The following is a 20261-nucleotide window of genomic DNA, read 5'->3' on the forward strand; positions in this document are numbered from 1 at the left end:
AGGGCCCAGCTTGGCTCCACAGGCAGGGTTCGCTGGTGATCCTAACACCGAGCAAGGCCCTTCGCCAACTGGGGTGACTGCTGGGCGTCACTCAGAAGAGCAAAGTGGCTCTCCTCCTGGCTCTCGGGGAGGGCACAGCCTGGGTCAAGCCGTCCAGTCCTCTGCACCTCGGCCCAGGACATGAGTGCTGAGCACATCTAAACCACGAGTCCCACAGCTTTCTGGCAGGAAGGATCAGTGCCTAATGACCCCTCCCACTGTTCAGTCCAAATAGCTCTGTGGGATTCTAGCCCCTTGGGGGCATGGCATGGTGTCTGGAGTCGTATGGAGCAGGGCACCTGGGGACCAGAGTTCCCAGCAGCCCCTCAGTGTCGGCGTGAGCAGGCAATGGAGTCCTCGCTGACCCCACTGGAGCTCCGTCCTGCACTGACATGGTGTCACAGCGGATCTGTCATGCTTGCCTGCGAAGCCCTTCCTGGTTTGTAGTGTTAATGTTAGGGGCCAGCACTGAGGCCTGTCAGCATCCTATACGGGCACCGGTTCATGTCCTGGCTGTCCCACTTCTGATCTAGCTCTCTGCTAATGTGCCTAGGAGAAGCAGCAGAGGATTGTCCCTGTAGCACGTGGGAACAGCATATGAGGCTCCTGGCTCCAGGCTCCGGCCTGGCCCAGCTCTGGGCGTTGTAGCCTTTTGTGGAGTCAATCGGCAGAGGAAGATTGCCCCCTAACTCTGCCTTTCAAATCAATCAATACAATCTCTAAATCGTTACAAGCTTTAGACACATAAGTCCCGAATGGGGCTGCAATTCCTTTGCCAGGTCTCCACACAGGAGAACTGGAGACGGCCAGCCACACGGACACTGCCCCACAGCAGCCCACAGCAGCCCACAGCAGCCCACAGCAGCCCACAGCAGCCCACAGCAGGAGCCACCAACGCCTGTGGCTGGGTGGATGGACAAAAGAAGTGCCAAGGTGCGGAAGCAGGGACCTGGAAACAGGAGGAGACTCAGGACAGGGATCCTGGAGGTGCCCGGCTTCCAGAAGAGCGACACGAAGCCGGCCAAGGTCTCCAGGACTGGGGGGAGGGATGGGAGGCAGGGTCTGGGGGTGCCGAGTTGCTGCTTGGAGAGAAGTTCTGGAGTTAGAGGTGCTGCTGGCCACACAGTGTAATTGATGTCCCTGAACTGTAAACTCCAAAAGTGATTAAAAAGGCAACTTTGTGTCCAATACATTTTATTACAGACTTTTTGAAATGCCATGAACTTTGAAGTTACTTCCTAGGTTGGGGGCCCTTGGAGCATCTTGCTTTGGCTCTCGGCTCTTGGTTTCGTCCTGGGTGTGGGACTCCCACCCTGGACCAAGCCACAGTCACGGGTCTCCTGGAGCCTGCCAGGCCAGCTGTCACTGTTTTTGTTTTAAGATTTATTTATTTTTATTGAAAAGGAAAATTTATGGAGAGGAGAGGCAGGGAGAAAGATCTTCCATTTGCTGGTTCACTCCCCAAGTGGCCTCAACAGCCAGAGCTGAGCCAATCTGAAGCCAGGAGCCAGCATTTTTTTCTGGGTCTCCCATCAAAGTGCAGGGTCTCAAGGCTCTGGGCCGTCCTCGACTGCCTTCCCAGGCCACAAGCAGGGAGCTGGATGGGAAGTGGAGCAGCTGGGACATGAACCAGTGCCCGTACGGAATTTCGGCATTTGTGAAGTGAGAGTTTAAGTACTGGGCTATTGTGCCAGGCCCACCAACTGTCACTCTTTAAGGATGCTTTGTACTTGGTCTAACACTTCTTCAGAATTTCTTTTTGTCTTTATTTAAACAATGTTTATCAACTTTTCATCTGCTTTAAAGATGGGGTTGGAGGGGTGGACACACACACACACACACACACACACACACACACACACATTTCATCCATGGTTTAAGCCCCTAGTGCCTCAAACAGCCAAGGTTGGGCCAGGTCAAAGCTCTGAGCCAGGAACTTCATCTAGATCTCCCATGTGGGTGGCAGGGACCCAAGTACCTGAACAGTCTTTTGCTGCCTCTCCTGTGCATTAGCAGGAAGTTGGATTGGAAGTCGAGCTGCTAGCCGGGCCTGGGACCAGTGTTCTCTTGTGGGGTGCGTGTGTCCTCAGCAGAGCCAAATCCACTGGTGCACAATGCTGGCCCCAGGCAAGTACTTTCAGAAAAGTAACTTGAAGGTTGCAGAGCAGATCAACAGCGTAAGAGAGTTCCCATGCTGCCTCTTCACCCTCGCTCTCCTGCTGTCCCAGCACCAACCCCGCTGGCCTTCCTTATTGCAGTGAAAGAAGCCCTGCCCCAATGCTGTGGTTTGGGGCTTTCTGGGAGTCGGTCCCTCTAGGGGTCTGGACAAACATTTAGTGTGTTCACTGCCCACCGCTAATCGGGAGCCAGAAGTATTAGCCCCTTGTGGATACAATGATGTTCCAGCAATTCCAGGCCGAGATGGTATTTGCACAGAAAGAAAACAAAGATGCCGGTTCAAGGTGAGAGCCATGGAGCCCCCATAGTACTTGGGTCTCCGTCACTCTGACCACCGGGTCCTGACAGCCGAGCACAAAGCGGCGTCTGCACGGGGTGGCCTGCTCAGCGTTACTGCATGGAGCCAATCGGCCCCGGGGCTCCAACTCCACAGCCTGCCTGATACGGGGCCCCTCCTGTATCGTGTGCCGGGGGCTTGCTAGCCATCAGCAGAGAGGGAGAGGATTGTGACTGGCCTGGCTTGGTTTGGGAGTGGAGGATGCAGCCCTGAGCTGAGCTGGGAAGCTGCAAGCACAGACCCATGAACTCCTATGTGTGCGGAGTCCAGCGGAGCCCTGCCCCAAGCTCTCACTGGTTTCTGACACCAGATGCATGACAACCTGGCCGTGTGCTGTGGGTTGTTCTCCACTCCTCTGGGTCCTTTAAGGTCCATGCACAGTGGGAGGCTCTGCCCCAGCTCTCAGAGTCTCCCTGGCCCTAGGCACCCACCCTTCTTTACCCCTGCAACACTCCACACTGCTTTCCCTTCACCAGCCCACCCTGCAGCTGGCAACCTCACAAGGTCTCCCTAGGCCCCCTGAGAGCAGGCCAGTCCCAGCAGCCCAAGTGCAGCTAAGGCTTCCTGCCTGGCGTGGGGCATCAGCACCTATAGCACAGGCTTCTGCGGGCTGTCCCTGGAAACAGCAGAGGCCCGAGCGGTGGTGGCTTCAAGGAGCTGAGGTTGAGGTTGCCACTTTTTCATCTCTCGGTCTGCAGGAAGATGGGCCTTTGGCGGACAGGGCAGGGGGTGGTACGTCTCCTCCCTGATGTCCTCAGACTTCCTCGCTGCGCTGTGTGGGCTCCGCCACGGTGCTGCAGCCAGCGACAGGGGCTTGGGCAGCCGAGGGAAGGGAAGGCGTTGCTTGCCTTGGCCAGAATGCAATCCCAGGGTTGCAGCAGGTCGGGGAGGCCAGCAGATGTAGTCTGAGCTCTGGCCTAAGAGGATGGGCAACAGAAAGGGTGAGACTGGGCCCTGGCTGCTGGCTGCGTGCTCTGGGCCTCAGTAAGGTGCCAGTGCTGTAGACTGCGTGAGTGATGCTCAAAGGAGCATGCATGAATGAGTGAACCAGGCAGAGGAGCTGAGCTGCAGCCTGCAGGCCTGGCGCTGTGTGCCCATGGGAATCATGGTCAGAGGGCCTGGGGCCTGGTGTTGAGCAGCTATCGGGGGAGGACTGTCCCAGCAGCTGAGAGCAGCCCTGGATCCCCACAGACCCCCCACTTTGGCCCCTGCCTCTTCCTCTCAGCTTCTGAATGTGAGCAGGTAACCCTGAGCTCATGTCTGCATTTCATTCACGCGGTGTCACCGGGCAGCCGGCAGACAGCTGTGCGGTGGGCTCCGCTTTTACAACCCAATTAGCATAGACCCCCCAGGCCGCAGAGGGCTTCCCACTGCGGTCCGTGGCAGTGGAGGGTAAGGTGCTGGGAGCCTGAAGAGAAAGAGTGACCGGAGAAGAGGGGAGGGGTGGGGGCACCGACAGCCTGGCAGGGGAGCCAGAGGACGCTCCTGACAGAGCAGGAATGCGTGTGGCAGGAAAGGCCGGAACCACCCACACACTTCCCCATATGGTACGGCAGCTGCGGCCCCTTAACTCCTGCTCAGCACGCTAAGCACCATGTTCCCATCTCCAGCCAAACCTGCGTGGGGCCCTCATCCGCACCGTCCACCCTTGGCTGAGGCTGGAGGCCCCTCCAGAGAGCCAGAAGGGACCCTGCAGCTCCATTCCTGCCTGTCCTGGACAAAAGGGGAAATGAAGGAGCCATGACCTGAGGCCCAGGAGGTGCTGGGGTGAGCTCCGAGACCCCCAGTCCTGCTAACGGCTTCTCGCGGGTCATCTTGCCTCCGTTATGTGTGGACCAGGGCAGCCCACAGGTCTGGAGCTCAGCCTCTGGCATCAGCATGGGGAAGTGGCCCCGAGGAGTGGACAACTGACCCGGCTGGGCCTGCCGCACTCAGGCCCAGAGGCTGCTCCTCAGCTCTGCAGGCATTGAAGTCACCCAGAGGGTGTCAAAAGAAGAAACTCCTTTGAGCCTCAAACCACCAAGTGCCCTCTCCCCACACCCGGCCTTGGAGAGAGCAGGTGGGCTGGGGCAGTTAATGAGTGGGAGCCGCGTGGGAGCCGGAGAGGGCCTCTGAGCTGTGTGTTTAAAGTGAAGGGCAGGGTTACTCCTGGCTACACGTTGTCCACCCCCGAGCTGCAACAGCCCGATATTACGATTATTCTATCTATTCGAGAGATAGTTACTGATTCCAGGCAAGTTACAACAGCCACGACTAGGCTGGGCCAAAGCCAGGGGTGGACAACTCAATCCAGGTCTCCGGCAGGGGTAGCACCCCCTGGGGTGTGCCAGGAAGCCGCAGCTGGGATCCAGGGGGCCTTCCCACACGGCGCAGTGCCTCAGCTGGCATCCGGCCCGCTGGCCCAAACGTCCAGCCCTCCCAATAGAGTAGTTCTGGAAACTCACAGGCAAAAGCTGCTCTAGCACCCGGCTCTGACGTTACCGTCCCCTGGAGACCCCCGTCCAGCCCTCCCTGGTGGACAGCCTACCATTTAGGGGGGAAAGGCTCACCAGCTTGGCCTCCAGCTAATTAGCCCTCCTGCCTGCCTGGCCCGATAACTGGTGCGTTTGGAAGTGAGTAGCACACTCTTCCTACATCTGCTCCAAATTTGCATGTCAGAAATTAGAGAGCTGAGCTGTGTGGCATTACATGGCAATCCGGGCCGGGCCCCGGGATGGGGGCTGATTGGATATTCTGCCCCCCAAACGAGGGGCTTCAAGCTCTCTGCAGGAAATTGAGTGGAACACCCAAACCGACATCCAATATTCAATATTCTATTGTATAGTTGTTCTGTGGAGTTCCCTGGCATCCGACATCTGGGAGCGAAATTTATAAGTGGAGAAACTGAATACCTGGCCGGGACGGGACTCATCAGAGCCGAGAAATTAAAATATTACCGTGTACGCTCCAAGTCCGCTCGCTCATAAAGGTAGGGCCATTAAAATATGATTAGCCAGGCCGTATTTTGTCTCAGAAAATGTCATACACCATTAACATTGAGAAGACTTTGATACGAAGGTTCCTGGCTCTGGCTTTGCCCTGTCAGCAGCAGAGCAGCCCAGTGCCGTGTTGGCAAGTGCGGGCTCAGCCGCGAGGGGCAGCCCACCGCAGCTACCTCGGCCCCGCAGGCCCCCGAGGCATGGGACACCCAGCCCCAGGGGACTCCCTCTCGGCCCCTCGCGGGGACACGTGTCAGGCCAGGATGGTTCACGAAAGGGGCAGGACGGGGCAGGACTAGGCGCCCAGCTTAACAGAGCACCAATGTCCTTGGCCTCCAGATACATCATATTTTAGAAAAATATTACAAAAATATTAAAATTCCCAAGCTATAGCCTGCTGCTGCCAGCTGGCCTATGTTAAATAAAGTTGCATTGGGGCAGGGGGCTGGGATGGAGCGGCCTTTGAGGCAGGGTCAGGTCCTGTTTTTTTTTTTAAGATTTTATTAATTTTTATTGGAAAGTCAGATACATAGATAGGAGAGAGAGAGAAAGATCTTCTGTTCACTAGTTCACTCCCCAAGTGGCTGCAATGGTTGGAGCTGACGTGATCTGAAGCCAGGAGCCAGGAGCCTCCTCTGGGTCTCCCACGCGGGTACAGGGTCCCAAGGCTTTGGGCCGTCCTTGACTGCTTTCCCAGGTCACAAGCAGGGAGCTGGCTGGGAAGTGGGGCCACCAGGATTAGAACCAGCGTCCATATGGGATCCTGACATGTGCAAGGCGAGGATTTTAGCCACTAGGGTACCGCGCTGGGCCCACGTCCTGTTCTTCTTTGCTTAGGATTGATTTATTTATTTGAAAGACAGATTTAGAGGAGGATCAAGGAGAGAACATGTTCCATATGCTGGCTGATTCCCCAAATGGTGTGGCCGGATCCCCTAGGCCTAACTGTTCTCATCTCCGGACTTCGACAGGCCTCCCTACAGCTCCCTGGCCGTAACTTCCACCAGCAGGTGACGGAATCGCCCCATCTTTGTCCTTGCACCTGGGCCTGTCCGACCAGCGTCCAGCACGAAAGGGCTGCACACGCATCCAACGTCCGCCTTCTGTCACAGTGAGCATCAGAGATGCCCAGCGTTACCAAGACTACGCAGCCAGAATGTGCGGGGGATGAAGCTACAGCAGACACGCGGCTCACAGCTTGCCCGAGTCTGCCCAGCTCGTAGCTTTCCCAGGGGGCCTGAGCTGGGATGTGCCAGGGAGGGGAGTGGGCTGCTCTTCCGCACACGGTCCCCTACCCTGCCCCGGAGCTGTTGACCCAGTGGGTCTGAGCTAGGAGTTCCTTGGGGGACACTGATGTAGGCAGGACCTTGAAGCCAACCGGGGAGGGAGACCTGGGTCAAGTGTGGCTGGCCCCAGGCTGTGCCCTCAAACTCAGGCACTCTGATAACGGGGTGGGGTACCCCAAAGTGGCGTCTTAACCACTCATCTTTCAGTTCTGTTTCTGCAGGGACATTCTGAAGCCGGCTCGCCGGGCTGTGAGCTCCAGGTCGGACCTCCTGGATCACAGGCGAGCTGGTGGGTTTGGGCCCATTCCCCTTGGACCCCCTTCCAGGTGCTGCGGGCACCTGTGGATGAGAGCCCCTTGGCTCCTCGGGAAACACCTCGCAGGATTCCCGGGTCCCACCCCAGGGCCTTGTGAACAGAATCTTGGGCCGCTCTTGGGCATCTCCTGGTAGATGGCCAGGAGGGAGGTAGCTGGGGCTCTTCCCAGGGTCCAGCTGTGGAAGACGTGGCTGGAGATGGCACGTGGGCAGCCAGCCGCTCACAGACAGGCTGACCTGGAGTCGTCACAGCTCCAGCCGGGGCCATGGGCTGAGGCCCTGCTATTCATTGGGCTGGCTGCTCCTTTGACCACTGGGGCCTGGAACGGGCCCAGGCATAACAGGAGGGACCAGGCTGCCCACTTGCCATGCTGACCACAGGGTCTCTGGGAGGGGCCGTGACCGGCCTTGTCGTTGCTGTGTGGTTTATGGTGACCCCTCCCTCCCACGTGCTCTGTCCTCATACCGCCTGCCGAGGAAACCGCCTAGTGTGTCCCTGTGCCCAGTGGGGGCGGGAGGACATTGTCTCTGGCTCAGGGCACGGTCCTCTGGGATCTTGGCCTCCTCCACAAGAGGCATGGGGACTTCTCTCGGGGGCCAGAGGTTGGAGTGCTCCAGCTTTGGGGGGCCGTGGTCACCAGGGCACAGCTGCAGGCTGATACTGGTCAGGTACATCTGGGAAACTTGGTAATATCGTGCCGATTCAGCCTGGGACAAGCCTGAACTGCCACATAGACCTGGAACAATTAGAAGAATCTGTGAAGTTGTCCATGCTTTAGCCAACCCTCCTCCTCACCCCGGCTCCTGCCCTGTGTCTCCACATCTGCTACTCAGCAATGAGGCCAAGGTGCCATGAGGGACCGCTTTAAGTAGAGAGCAAATGCAGCCACACAGAGCATTTGACAACAGGAAGTGCCCAGGGAGCGGTCACCCAGCAGGTGTCGTCCCTGCCCACCTTGCATGTATCAATTGTTCTTTTTATTGCTATTATTTACAGGCCTTAGGCTTCACTTCCAGCGCTCTCTTGGTTTAACCTGAATACCGCTGCTTTGAGATACAGCCGTGTGTGTGAAACTCAGAAACACCTTTGGCGACAGGGCAAGCAGAGTTGGGAGGCAGTGATTTGCACAACAGAAGGGCTCGAGGGGGACTGCTGGGGGGAAGACAGCCTGCACAGAGCTCTGAGCTTGTCAGGGGCAGAGACCAAGTGACCTATCCCCTGTCCACCCACCTGTGTAACCATTCACCTGTACCACAAAGCATCTGTTTGGTGTGGCCTCTCCAGAAGTCCTCATGCGGCCCCCACTTACCCCACAACCCCCTATCACTGTGTTCTTTGAATGGGTGAGGAAGCTGCTTCAAGGCCATACAGCTCCATCTGTGCCCCGGCTTAGGGACCTCCACACTGGTCCTCCCCGTAGCAACTGGGCACTTTCAAATGATGGGGGGGGGGGGGAGTGACGCCTCCATTTGAATAACAACTGTGCCCATGGAGTGCGACATAATCGCACTTCCAGGAGTTCAAGTCAGTTCCCTTCCCCACAAATCCTGAAAGCTTTCCTCCCAGAAGCTAATGGTTTGGACCTGGGGTGGCCTCTGGGGCCCCATCTGCCAGCAGAGCCAGCGGGGTCAGTGCTGAGTGGACACAGGGCCTTTTCCTGGAAAGAGCACATCCCATCCACTGGAGTCTTGCACAGTTGTGTCTGGGAACAAAACCACATTTCCTGTGTTTATTGAAGCCGTGGTGTAGGATGAGCAGCAACTCCGGTCATCGTGGCCAGGCACATTCCAAGGGACCGGCCATCACAGGAAGGAAGTCCAGCAAGGGGGTGGAGGCACGGGATGGCAGTGCTCTGGTGGGGACCAGGTGGCAGCTTCCCTCGGGACCTGGGGTCAACGGTCATTTAAATAGGAGAAGGCAAGCGGAGACCAATGCCTCCTTTTTCTGAGGGAGGCTCACCCTGATAAGACTGAGTCCAAGATAGGAGTCCAGCACCTGTGAGGACTGCACACTCTGTAACGGAAGTGAGGCCCATACCATCACCACCATCATCACCACCAACATCATCTCCACCATCATCACCATCATCATCTTCATCACCATCACGACCACCACCACCATCATCATCACTGCAACCTGAGCCAGGATGAGACTAGGAGCTCCTCTGGTCCTCTCAGAGGGGTGGCAAGGGTCCAAGGACTTGGGGCATATTCTGCTGCTTTGCCAGGCCATTAGCAAGAAGCTGTCTGGGAGGCAGAGCAGCTGGCACTCTGGGATGTGGGCACTGCAAGCAGCAGCTTCACCCCCCGCACCGATGCTCTCGGGGCAGGCACCGGCCATCCTCGCTTGGACGGAGGAACAGAGGCCCGCCAAATGCAGGAAGCAGATCTCACAGTCACTGGGACCAGAGAGAGGGTGCTGCCGGCCCTGCGTCCCGCCTGATGAGGTGACCGAGGCTGGTCTGGCTGATCTGTGTGCAAGGTGTCTCACCTCCCTGCCCCTCTTCACTGTCCCTGCGCTTCCCTGTGTGAGCACGGCTGAGCTGGGCTGGTCTGTGGGCTCTGTGTCGGGAGTGAAAGCCTGGGTGGACACTCAGACAGGGTGCTCTGTGTGGGCTGAGGCTCAGCTCCACCTTGGACAAGTTCAAGGGACCTGGGGAGCAGTAAATGTTCAGGGAGTGGCTAGCACCTCCTGGCACCCCCACCTCTCCCTTCACCATGCTCCTGTCCACCCAGGGCGTCCTCAGGCCCTAGGTCTGCAAGCTTCAGTCCAAAGGCAATGGAGCAAAGCTGACTAGGACACAATGGAGCCGTCCGTTGGAAACCTGGGCAGGTTTGAGTCCATCTCACATGGTGAACACCTGCTGACTTGTCCAAGCTGCCCAGCCACGGGCCACCATCTTGGAAGCAGACCTTCCAGCCGCAGCCACACTCAGTGGGGCCGCAGCTGGCGCTCCTTGCTGAACTCTGCATCTTCTCCTGTGTAGGGGACTCTAGGTGCTGTCTTGGGTGTGACTAGATCGCCCTGCAGACCCTGTGTGCCCTTGAGGTGGGGCCGGATGTTGCTGTGAGATCATGGCTGTCTGCTGAGTGGAGAGGCCCTCCCTCCCCACACGGAACATGCCAGCCCCTCACCGTGACCTCCTGGCTCCATGCCTCATCGTAAAAGATGGCCTTTCTGTCAGCAAGCTGCTGCTCACGGCAGCCCCGCCCCCAGCCCCTTGCATCCCCCTCCAAGTTCCCAGGGAACAGACACCCGGACGCCGAGCCCAGGCCCAGGGTGTCCTCCTGGGGAGGCTGGGCACAGGGCCAGGCTGTGGCCACCATGGGGGTGGGGGACACATCGGCCGCTGCTGCGGGGGTGGCGAGGGTGAAGTGGGGGAGAGAGGCCCATGAATAATGCCTGACCTTTCTTCTCCATGTTTGGGTGAACGTAAGCCTGTTTACAATAAACCCGGGGAGATTTTTCATCCTTCCAAATGGAACAAGGGTTATGTAAGCACAGAGACCTCGGCTCGGTGAACACCTGCTCCGGGGGGCCATGCGGCAGGGGTGGGGGAGAAGCCCTGCGCTTGACTCACGATCAAGTTCGTGATGACAGGGTTTATTCAGGCACAAGGGTGCTGGCAAGGGCGGCCAGCTCCCACCCCTGAGGCTTCAGATCTGGCCACACGTGAGGGGGCTGCCTTTGAGCCTCCACCATGTGCCCTGCCCAGGTCAAGTCCAGCACATGGCCTTGGCTGCCACGGGGCTGTTGCCGGTTTTTGCTTCAGGCTTACTCTGCAAACCCTGCATTTAAGGGGGTGTTCTGCTCGGCAACTGAGGGACCTGTGTCTCATCTCTGTGTCCCTACCTGCCGTGGACTCCCTGCTCTGGCTCCCGACTCCAGCTGCCTGCTACTGCAGTCTCTGGGTGGTGGCAGTACTGGCCAGTGACGGCCCGGGGCCTTCCTGCATGACACGTGGAGGCCTGGGGCCAGGCTGCCTGCCGCCCAGGGCATCTGGGAAATGAACAGGCAGTCACAGACCTAAGGAGCACCACGGGCCGGAGCAGAACACATGGGGTCAAAACTCAGAGCCACAGCTTCTCCCACCTCTCAAAAAAACAAAAAACAAAAAACAACAAAAAACAAAAAAAAAACCCGCAAGACAAACATCTGGGTTTTCGAAAGTTCCAGGCGTTGCTGTGCCTCTCGGGCTGCAGCAGCCCCGAGATGGGGCCAGACCTGGCTTTGCATGGCCGCCGAGTCCCTACCCTGTGTCCATCTGTCCTCTGTGGATCCCGCTCCGAACCCCGAGACTGAAGACATCAATACATGCACTGGCTTGCTTGCTCGTCCATCCATTGGTTGTATTTAGCATAAATAGAAAAATGAGTGATATATTTGTCAATACAATTCCTAATATACAAACTTAGAGAAAGCTGTTTGGTACCGTGCGTGGGAGCTGTGCGCATCTCCCCTTAGCACACAGTAGGTGCTTGGGAAGTGTTAGCTGGGAGGCTCTGCTGGGAAGCCTGTCCTCCCACTCCCTCTGAGGGGCTGGAGCACGAGTCAGGGCAGCACTCAGTGCCCTTGCAGGAGGTGTGAGCCCAGGGGCACAGCTACTGACAGGCAGAGCCAGAGCCCAATCCCGTGAGCTACGGCCTGGCTCTGCCCATGCCCGGGGCATGCCCGCGCTCAGCACCCCCTGCTCCTCCCCTCCCACTCTCCCAGTGTCATCCACTCCGTTCCCCTCCCGCCTAGTGCTGCCCTGCTCGCGCTCCTTCCTGCCCCTGCTGTCCTGCACATCTGTCCCTGGCTCCCTGCTGCCTGCCACGGCTGGCCAGGTGGCAGCACTGCCTGCGCTGGCCTCTGTGCCACTCTTTTGCTCCCGGGCACTCTGCCCTGGCTGCTGGCTGCCTCGGGGCCCCTCCGCAGCAGCCTGCCTGGCTTGCTTTCACTCCCTTCCTGTCTTTCCCAGCAGGAGACAGCTTTCACTCCACAGAGGAGCGTGCAGGAGGCCCTGGTGGGCAGCTGCTTCTGCTTCTGAGGCTGGGGGACTTCGGGAAGGAGAGGGGCTGCAGGCCAGGGAAGCGGGTGTCATCTTGTGGGGGACACCCTAACCCTATCCCCACCTGCCAGCGACCAGGGCACCAGCCTTGGCACCCCCAGGGCAGAGCCCTGAACTGGTGAGGTCCTTGCCTGACGCCCCCTTCTCTCTGCGTCCAGCCCCGACCACCCTGCCTGGGTGCTTGCTTCCTCCCCTCCGGGTGGACTGTGCTCCCAGCACTGCCCACTGCCTTGCAGCTGACTTTTTTACACCTGTGCCTTCTGAGAATGAAGTCCTGGGGGCAGGGACTCTGGGTCTTCACCCGTTTCATTTTTGAGAACACTCGTACCTGCCATGGAAAGCAAAGCGCTGTGACCTGCACACCCCTGGGGGCAGCCACCCTGGGGGTCAGCAGCCGAGTGCACCCCAGAGCCGGCTGAGCTTAGCGACACAGGCGCTGCACTGGGAGTGGGTGCCTGTGGAGGCAGGGGGCTTAGGTCCGCCACCCCACCCCAGGCTCCCTGCACGTCCATGTCACAGACAGGAAGAAGGCGAGGGGGCACCGGCTGAAGACGGAGGAACTCGTTCTTCCTGCGAAAGCCCATGTCCAGGGTGGTCCTTTGTGTACTGCTGGCGGCAGCTGGGGTTCCTGGGCCTTGGAGGGTGGGGTGCAGCCGGCCAGGGAGGACTGCTTCCGCTCTGGGGGAGGCGGCGTGGAACCGGGGCTCAGGTCACTGCCAAGCACAGTGCCTGCCGAGGGTGCTCCCTGGGTCCTGTTCTGCAGAGCGGTTATTAACGCCTGGGGTTTCATAAATTCTTTCAATTAAGAAGCGGCAGTATGTGTCTGTTCTCTGTAACTTGTGAGGGCTCCCCACGCAGCTGTTTAGCCCCATTGGAAATCAATGTTTTCACGACCCTCAACCTGCCCTGCCAGTAAACCCCTGCGGGTCGCTCCCCAGGATGAAAACGGTAAGAGCAAAACTGAGCAACCTGGGCTGGGGTTAATGTCTGAGGGAGACGATACGACTTCACGGAACTCAGCTCACCAGTGGCCGCTGCCTGCGGCATGAAGCCACACACATGTCCGGCCACGAGGGGCTCCCCTGCGTGTCACCACTGGGTCCTTGGCCAGACCACAGGGCCCTGCACGCCGCACAGCAGGCGTCTGGTGTGGCTGCAGCAGCTTCTGGCGCTCCCTGGACCACTGGATGCCTAGTGGTCAGGAGGAGTTGGTGTTCCTGGTCGCCTGGCATTTTCCTATCAGGCCTCTTGTCTCTACAGCAAAACACGAGCTGATGGGAGTGGGGGTACTGTACCTGGAACCCTCCTCCTTGCCGTCCTTGGGCTCCAGCCTGAGCTGCCCCGGGAATGGTGAGCAGGTGGCTGAGCGAGTCAGGGCAGTGTGGGTCTGTGGCCACTGGGGCTGAATCCTGCAGGGAATTCCAAGGACCCCCAGTGTGTCACAGCTCGGGGGAGACCACTGTGTGAGGATTGCTCCCGCATCAGCTGTGGTACCCAGTGGCCATAGCGGGTGAGGGAAGGGGCGCAGGGAGAGACCCAGGGCCCAGAGCTGCAGATTATCTAAATTCCCAGAAGATGTAATGCTGAGAGGATTGGGGGGTGGCTGGTGGCCCCCCACGGGGATCTACTCACTAATGACTCCTGAGGGGGTGAGGTGCTTAGAGGTACCCCATGCCCTCAGTGCCGCCCTGGACAGGGCTGGCCAGGGAAGTCATGGCTTGGCCATTGCTGGCAGGCTCTGTCCCCAGCCCCATGTCATCATGGGCCTTGGCCTAGGTCAGCGGGGCCCTAGAGATACTCGTGTGCTCAGCCTCAAAGGGGCTCCTGGGGGTAGCAAATGCTTTGGTCTGCTCTTTGACCCCCTAAGCATTCTCTGAGCTTTCTCAAAGCTGCGTGTTCGTTCTGTGATCAGGGCTAGCCCATGGTGCCAGGAGTTAGCTTCTAGCTCCTGGAACCTTTCGGAAGCATCCTGAGCTCGTGGTGTCTTGTCTGGGTGCAGCTGGTGATGAGAGCCAGTCCCTCAGCATTGTGTGTTACAGTTCCTCAACTTTAAGATAGGGGTGTGGCTACGCCCCCCCTTCTGCGTTTAAAACGTCCTGTCACAGCTACGCTTCTTCTCAGCCAACCTCTGAATTCAAACGCCTTCTATAAGGCCCAGGAGACTGGGGGGCATAAACAGGAACACCACACTATGTCAAATGTCTTATTTTGGGCAGCCACAGGGCGGCCTGCACCTGCTCCTCGAAGCTGGGTATTTTTAGACCGTTTGCAGCCCATGTTCACCGAATCCTAGTCTTTCCAGTCCCCGTACCTGAGGTGTGGATGTGAAGTTACAACAGGAAGTCTTTGATTTGGGAAACTTCTCGTGTTTGAAGTTGCCCCAACAAGGGCTGGCTTGCTTGAAAGGAATGTCACATTCTCCACGCGGGGGCCGGCACCCATGTCTTCCTTCACACAGGAGGGGCACGTCTGTGTGCTAGCAGTGAGGAAGCGCCTGCCTCCTGGAGGAAGCCATGTCTGGGCCTGAAGGGACCGCCCTGCTGGGCACCTATCCCTGCCCCGGGCAGGAGGGGAGGGTACGGGGACGTGGAGCCTCTGTCTGCAGCCAGCAGGGCACAGTTGCTGCCAGCTTGCTGTCCCCATGCATGTCTGGGGGGTTGTGTGTCCCCCATCCTGCCTCTATCTGAGCAGGGTTTATTGTGGTCATCTCTGCGGCCCCGGGCCTGGGCCTACACTCTGGGCACCATCTGGACACAGAGCCATCAGGCCAAACCCTTCCTGAGCTGCCAACCGCAGAGCCTGCCCTAACCCTGAGTGGCTCCGAATGAGCCTATTCAGCAGCAGTAAGGTAAGCGTGGGGTGACGGGTGCAATGTGGCTGGTGTCCTGCTGAGGAGGAGGGGGTCCAGAGGCACAGGGGAGCAGCGTGGGGGAGGAGCGTGGCCATCAGGTGAGGCACCTGCCACTCCGAACGCCAGCAGCTAGCGGCAGCTGAGACGCAGGTGTGGGCCAGCTCCGACACTTTCAACTTTGGGGCTCCAGCCTTAAGGAGACGATTTCCTGTTGTCCAGGTGGAGTATGCAGGGCCTTGTCACAGCCACCCTTGCAAGCAACGGACACGAAGTACGGAGGACTGTTTAAGGCCATGACACTGCAGGATGGTTGGCCTACAGCACTGGCCACCTGAAACCGTCCCTCCCAGACTGTGACTGGGTTAGGGTTAGACAGTTGCTGCGATGAGCTCCTTCAGCCTCAGCTGCCCGCCCCGGGGAAGTGGAGACGTGGGAAGTCTCCCTGCTCACTGCCAGTCCCCGGGGAAGTGGAGACGTGGGCAGCACCTCAGAAACAAGGGTGGGATCCCCTGCATGCCTGGGAACTGGAGGGAAGGCCCCAGTGATGCGTTTCCTGAGCGAGCCAGGCCTGGAAAAACAGGAAAGTTAGCGCCGCTGAGATTTTATGAGCCCCCGCATGAGGGTTTAGAGGATGGGGATGAAAAGCGAAACAATGTGTGTGGATTGTTGGGCCCCAGGCAGGCCGTGTGCTTTTGCACTCAGACAGGCACAATCGGACGGCTGCTGGAGTGCAGGCCCAGGCCCGGGCTGCAGAGATGACCTTGGTGGATCTACACCCCACCGGTGATGTGACAGGCTCCTGTTCCCTATGATGCCACTGGTGTGACTGCTTGTGGCAACGTGGCAAACCCTGGTGACTCAGCAGGTGTCAAGGCCCACAGTGGAGGAATGTGACATGTGTCAGTCTCAGAGCGAGCTCGCCTGGGATTGTGCCACAGCCCCCTCCAGCCACAGAAGGTCAAAGATTAAAACGATTTTCTCATGCACTCTCCCCTGCCCCCAGTGTCAGCGTTACGTGCGTTCGGCTAGACAGAACATGGAAGTCTGCAAAACCCTGCCTTCTGCAAAAGGATGTGAGCTGGCGGCCAGTGGGCCAGCTTTGCCCCTCGTAAATACCTCCCCTTCCCGTTAGGGGCCCTGCGGTAAGGGCCTGGGCTGGGCCTTCCAGCTGCTGAGCAGCCAGGACCCCAGGGTCAGCTGCCCATCCAGGCCAGTCCCAGGCAGTCAGAGGGGAAGGAGCGTGAATCTCATTGTCCTGGTCACTCCCTGGCCACCACAAGCGAGGGACACAGCCATTGGTGGGTGAAGACTGGCGGGTGCTCAGGGGGAGGCTGAGTGCTGATCCAGACCTGTGCCAGGCCAGGTGGGGGCTGTTCCTTCTCCCTTGTCCATCTCCCCACCCAGGCTGGTGCTGCCGCTTCAGTCCACCCTCCTCCCCCACTGCCACCTGAACCCCCAGATTGCATCACTCAGGCCCTGTGTGCCAGAGCTGCAGCGGGGGCAGTGGGGCAGGCTAGCAACTCCTGGTGTTCTGGCAGGTCTGCAGGCACAGGGTTTTCACCCCAGTTGCCATGCAGATGCCCTCTGAGTGCCTTCAGGGACCCCTGCTCATCACTGCTCCCATGACGGCGCCTCCAGGGCCTGTGGAAGAGGAGAATCAAGTGGGCTTCCAGGCGCAGAAGCCTCGGGCCTGATCCCCAGCTGGGAGCAGGGAGAGAAGCCCGCCAGGAGAGCCCTGCCTGAACACAGCTGGTCTCTTCCAGAACACGCACCTGACAACCCAACAGCAAATCCTGCCAGAGAGCCTGGAAGCACAGGGGTGCCTTACCCCTGCCTGTCCCCTGAGCCCATCTGGCTGGCGTTGCCCATGCACTGCTGGCTGGGTGTTTCTGAATGGCGCTGAAGGTCACAGTCTAGGACCAAGGTGTGCGCAAGGCTGCTCTCTTCTCCCCATGCCCTCACATGCCCGTCCCTCTGGGCATGCTATGCCTGCTCTGCACCTGCGGACTCAGGTGTGTTGGATTAGGGTCACTCCAGAGACTTGGTGTTTGCCATGCTCTCCTCTGAGAAGGCTCCATCCCCAGCTATAGCCCCATTCTGGGCGCCAGGCGACAGGACTTCAGCAGTGTTTTGGGGCTAGAGAGTGGGCAAGGCACGGCCTGCACAGCTACACTGGCTGTGCCACGTCATCTCTCTCCTGTGTGTTACCACAAGTTCCTAAGGGGTTCCGGGGCCCGCCTGCCCCTCACTTCAAGTCTCCTCTGTCCAGAGTCTGTTCTGTTTCAGTGTCACTGGCCCTGCTGTCCTCCTGCCACCTCCTCTGTCCCCCAGGTTGGCTCCTCTGCAGCTACCCGATCTCCTTAATGTGCTCAGTCCACCCCACCAGGCCTATGCACCTGCTCTTCCCTCAGCCCCCTCCCCCTTGGCTCTGCCCATCATCTTCTCCATCAGTCAGGTGCTCAACCTCGGCCTGCCTCCAACCTGACTCTCTTATCCCGTTTCCTGCTGCAGTGTCAGCCTATTTCCTTGATGCTCCTCTGCCCGATGCTGTGTTATGCTGACCACTTAGCTTACTGCCCGCCTCTCTGGGCAGGGATCTTGGCTTCTCCACTGATAACTGCCTGGGTCGTTGCCAGGCAGCCCAGGCAGACGTGAGGCGTGCTCCCTAACGGCAGTGTGTGCCGAGCCTGGGAGGTCCTGGCAGTAGCCGTCGCTCAACAGAGGCCGCAGCTGCCCCTCAGCCAGCATGGCAGTCTTCCTTAAATGTCTGTAGCCCCAGCCCTCCCCTTCCTTCTGTGGCCCCTCCTTCCCCCCGGAAGGTGGAAACCAGAGGGGTCTGTCTCCACTGAGCTTTGTTGCTTTATCTAGTGACCCAGCTGCAGGCTGTCTGGAGATCACAGCTGGTGCGGAGAAGGGCGCCCTTACCACACTACGCGCCCTCGCGGGGACAGCCACCAGGTGAGACTGTGTCCTGGGATGGCGGCACGGACAGAGGCTGTGCTCGGCAGGGACTTGGATAGAAGGAAGTCAGCTTGCAAAGATGGAGATAGGCTGCCACAGAACCCAGGGAAAACGTCCAGGAGTTTGGGGTTTCACAGGCAGACCCCCAAGCCCAGCTGCCACTTATTCCCTGTGGCTTACCTCTCTAAGCTCCACTGGTTATCTGTGGAAAGTGAGTCATGTCTGGGCTGGAGATGAGGCCGAGAGGAGCCACACGTGGCACAGAGGAGCCACACGTGGCACCGAGGAACCACAGTGGCCGAGAGGAGCCACAGTGGCCGAGAGGAGCCACATGAACAGGCCTTCTGGATGTGCTTCTGCGCTGTGAACTGAAGCAGCACATGGGCGGGGTTGTGTTAGGGCCCGATGTGAACTGGGCACGAGAGGACCCAACAGGGACCCTGGCACTGGGGTGGATCTGGCCGTGAGCTTTCTCAGTGCCACTGTACAAGGAAGTCAGATGATATTGAAATTGATAGTGCCTGTCAAGAGAAAAGCGAAACCAGCACACGGAGGACCACAGCTGTTTCTGATAGCGTGAAATTTCTCCCCTGGGGTTTGTAAACATATAAGTATGATTAAAAAACACTGGAAACAATTGCAGTGCTGAGCACTGGAGTGTGTTGGAGTCAAAGTGAATCCATGGATCATCCCAAGATAAGGGATTTGTCTCTGCAGCAGGGCACACAGGCAGTGAACAGCTGCCTTCACAAGTGGCTGAAGCAACCTCAGCTGTTGGTCAGAGTTCACCCCTCCACGTGAAGCTTGGAAAAGAAGCTTCTCTGGTCATTGAGGAAGTTCTGCTGGGGCTGTGGGCTCCCTGTGGGTCACCCCACCCCGGGCAGGACTGCTTTCTGCTGGCCCAGGTATTTCTTTCCTGACGTCTGGTCATTGAGGAAGTTCTGCTGGGGCTGTGGGCTCCCTGTGGGTCACCCCACCCTGGGCAGGACTGCTTTCTGCTGGCCCAGGTATTTCTTTCCTGACGTCTGGTCATTGAGGAAGTTCTGCTGGGGCTGTGGGCTCCCTGTGGGTCACCCCACCCCGGGCAGGACTGCTTTCTGCTGGCCCAGGTATTTCTTTCCTGACGTCTGGTCATTGTTCTGCGCAGTTGGTTCTAGGGGCATCCCCAGGTGCCTGGGCATGACCAGGAGCCTGCTGCTTGGGTATGTTCTCTTTGGCTGTGTGGGAAAGTGCCAGTTGGGTGCCAGGGGTACAGAGGCCTGCCCTCCAGGGCCTGAGTGCGTGTGGAACCTTGCACCTCCTCCCCAGCTAATGCCAAGCTTTGTGCATCCTTAGAGGACGTGAAAAGCGGCAGCGCCATGGACCACCTGCAGCTCGTTACCTGGGAGGCGGGTGCTGGCTCTGCTCCCTAGGCCTGGGGCTGCGGGTGCTCAGGAACACCCAAGCTGCTCCTGATCACTGGCAGACAGAGCAGAAGGTGGCTGTGCCCTCTCCCCTCCTCCAGTGTGATGCCTCCCAGGTGTATTCTCAAGGCCCAGGAGGCTTCCAGGGGCTGGAGCTCCTGATACCAGGCCAGGCCCTCTGTTGACTGGAGCCCTTCCTTGCCTCACTTCTCCACCTGCCCAGGAGTTTTCACTGGCTCAGCTCTGCCTTGCCTCAAGGTCTGTGTCCACATCTGACAAGTAACAGTTGCACAGTCAACAAATGAGTTGATGGATGGTGGGTGGAAGGAAGAAAGAAGGGAAGGATGGTACCCGAGTGAAGGAAAGGATGGATAGAGGAAATAAACATGAATAGTGATGAATAGATGGAAGATTGATGGACAGGTGGGTAATGGATGAATGGACAGACAGGTGGATGGGTGGGTGGGTGGATGAATACATGGGTGGCTTTACAGAAGGAAGCCAGCTCAGCCTGGAGACCTGCACCCTCAGTCAAGCTCTGCAGGCTCCCTGTCCCCTGTAGCCCAGACAGGAGCTGGAGTCCCCTGCGACACAGTGACTGGGAGCCTCTGTGGGCAGCAGGAGGGCAGGGCTGACAGAGCCAGGGAGAGGCCCAGCACCGCATGGTGGCGGCATCCCAGCAGCTGTTTCCAGAGTCATGCCCCTTGCTGGCCGGGTCTTCATTTCAGGAACTCATCTAGACTGCGCATAGGTGGACATGGAGCAGGCCCCCACAGAACTTGCCACGCCCGGGACCACAGGAAATCCCCAGAGCAGACACATGACAAAGTGCCTGCAGAATCCTGTGGGAGCCACAGAGAGC

Source organism: Ochotona princeps, chromosome 16, assembly GCF_030435755.1.
Source record: "Ochotona princeps isolate mOchPri1 chromosome 16, mOchPri1.hap1, whole genome shotgun sequence".
NCBI classification, from domain to species: domain Eukaryota; kingdom Metazoa; phylum Chordata; class Mammalia; order Lagomorpha; family Ochotonidae; genus Ochotona; species Ochotona princeps.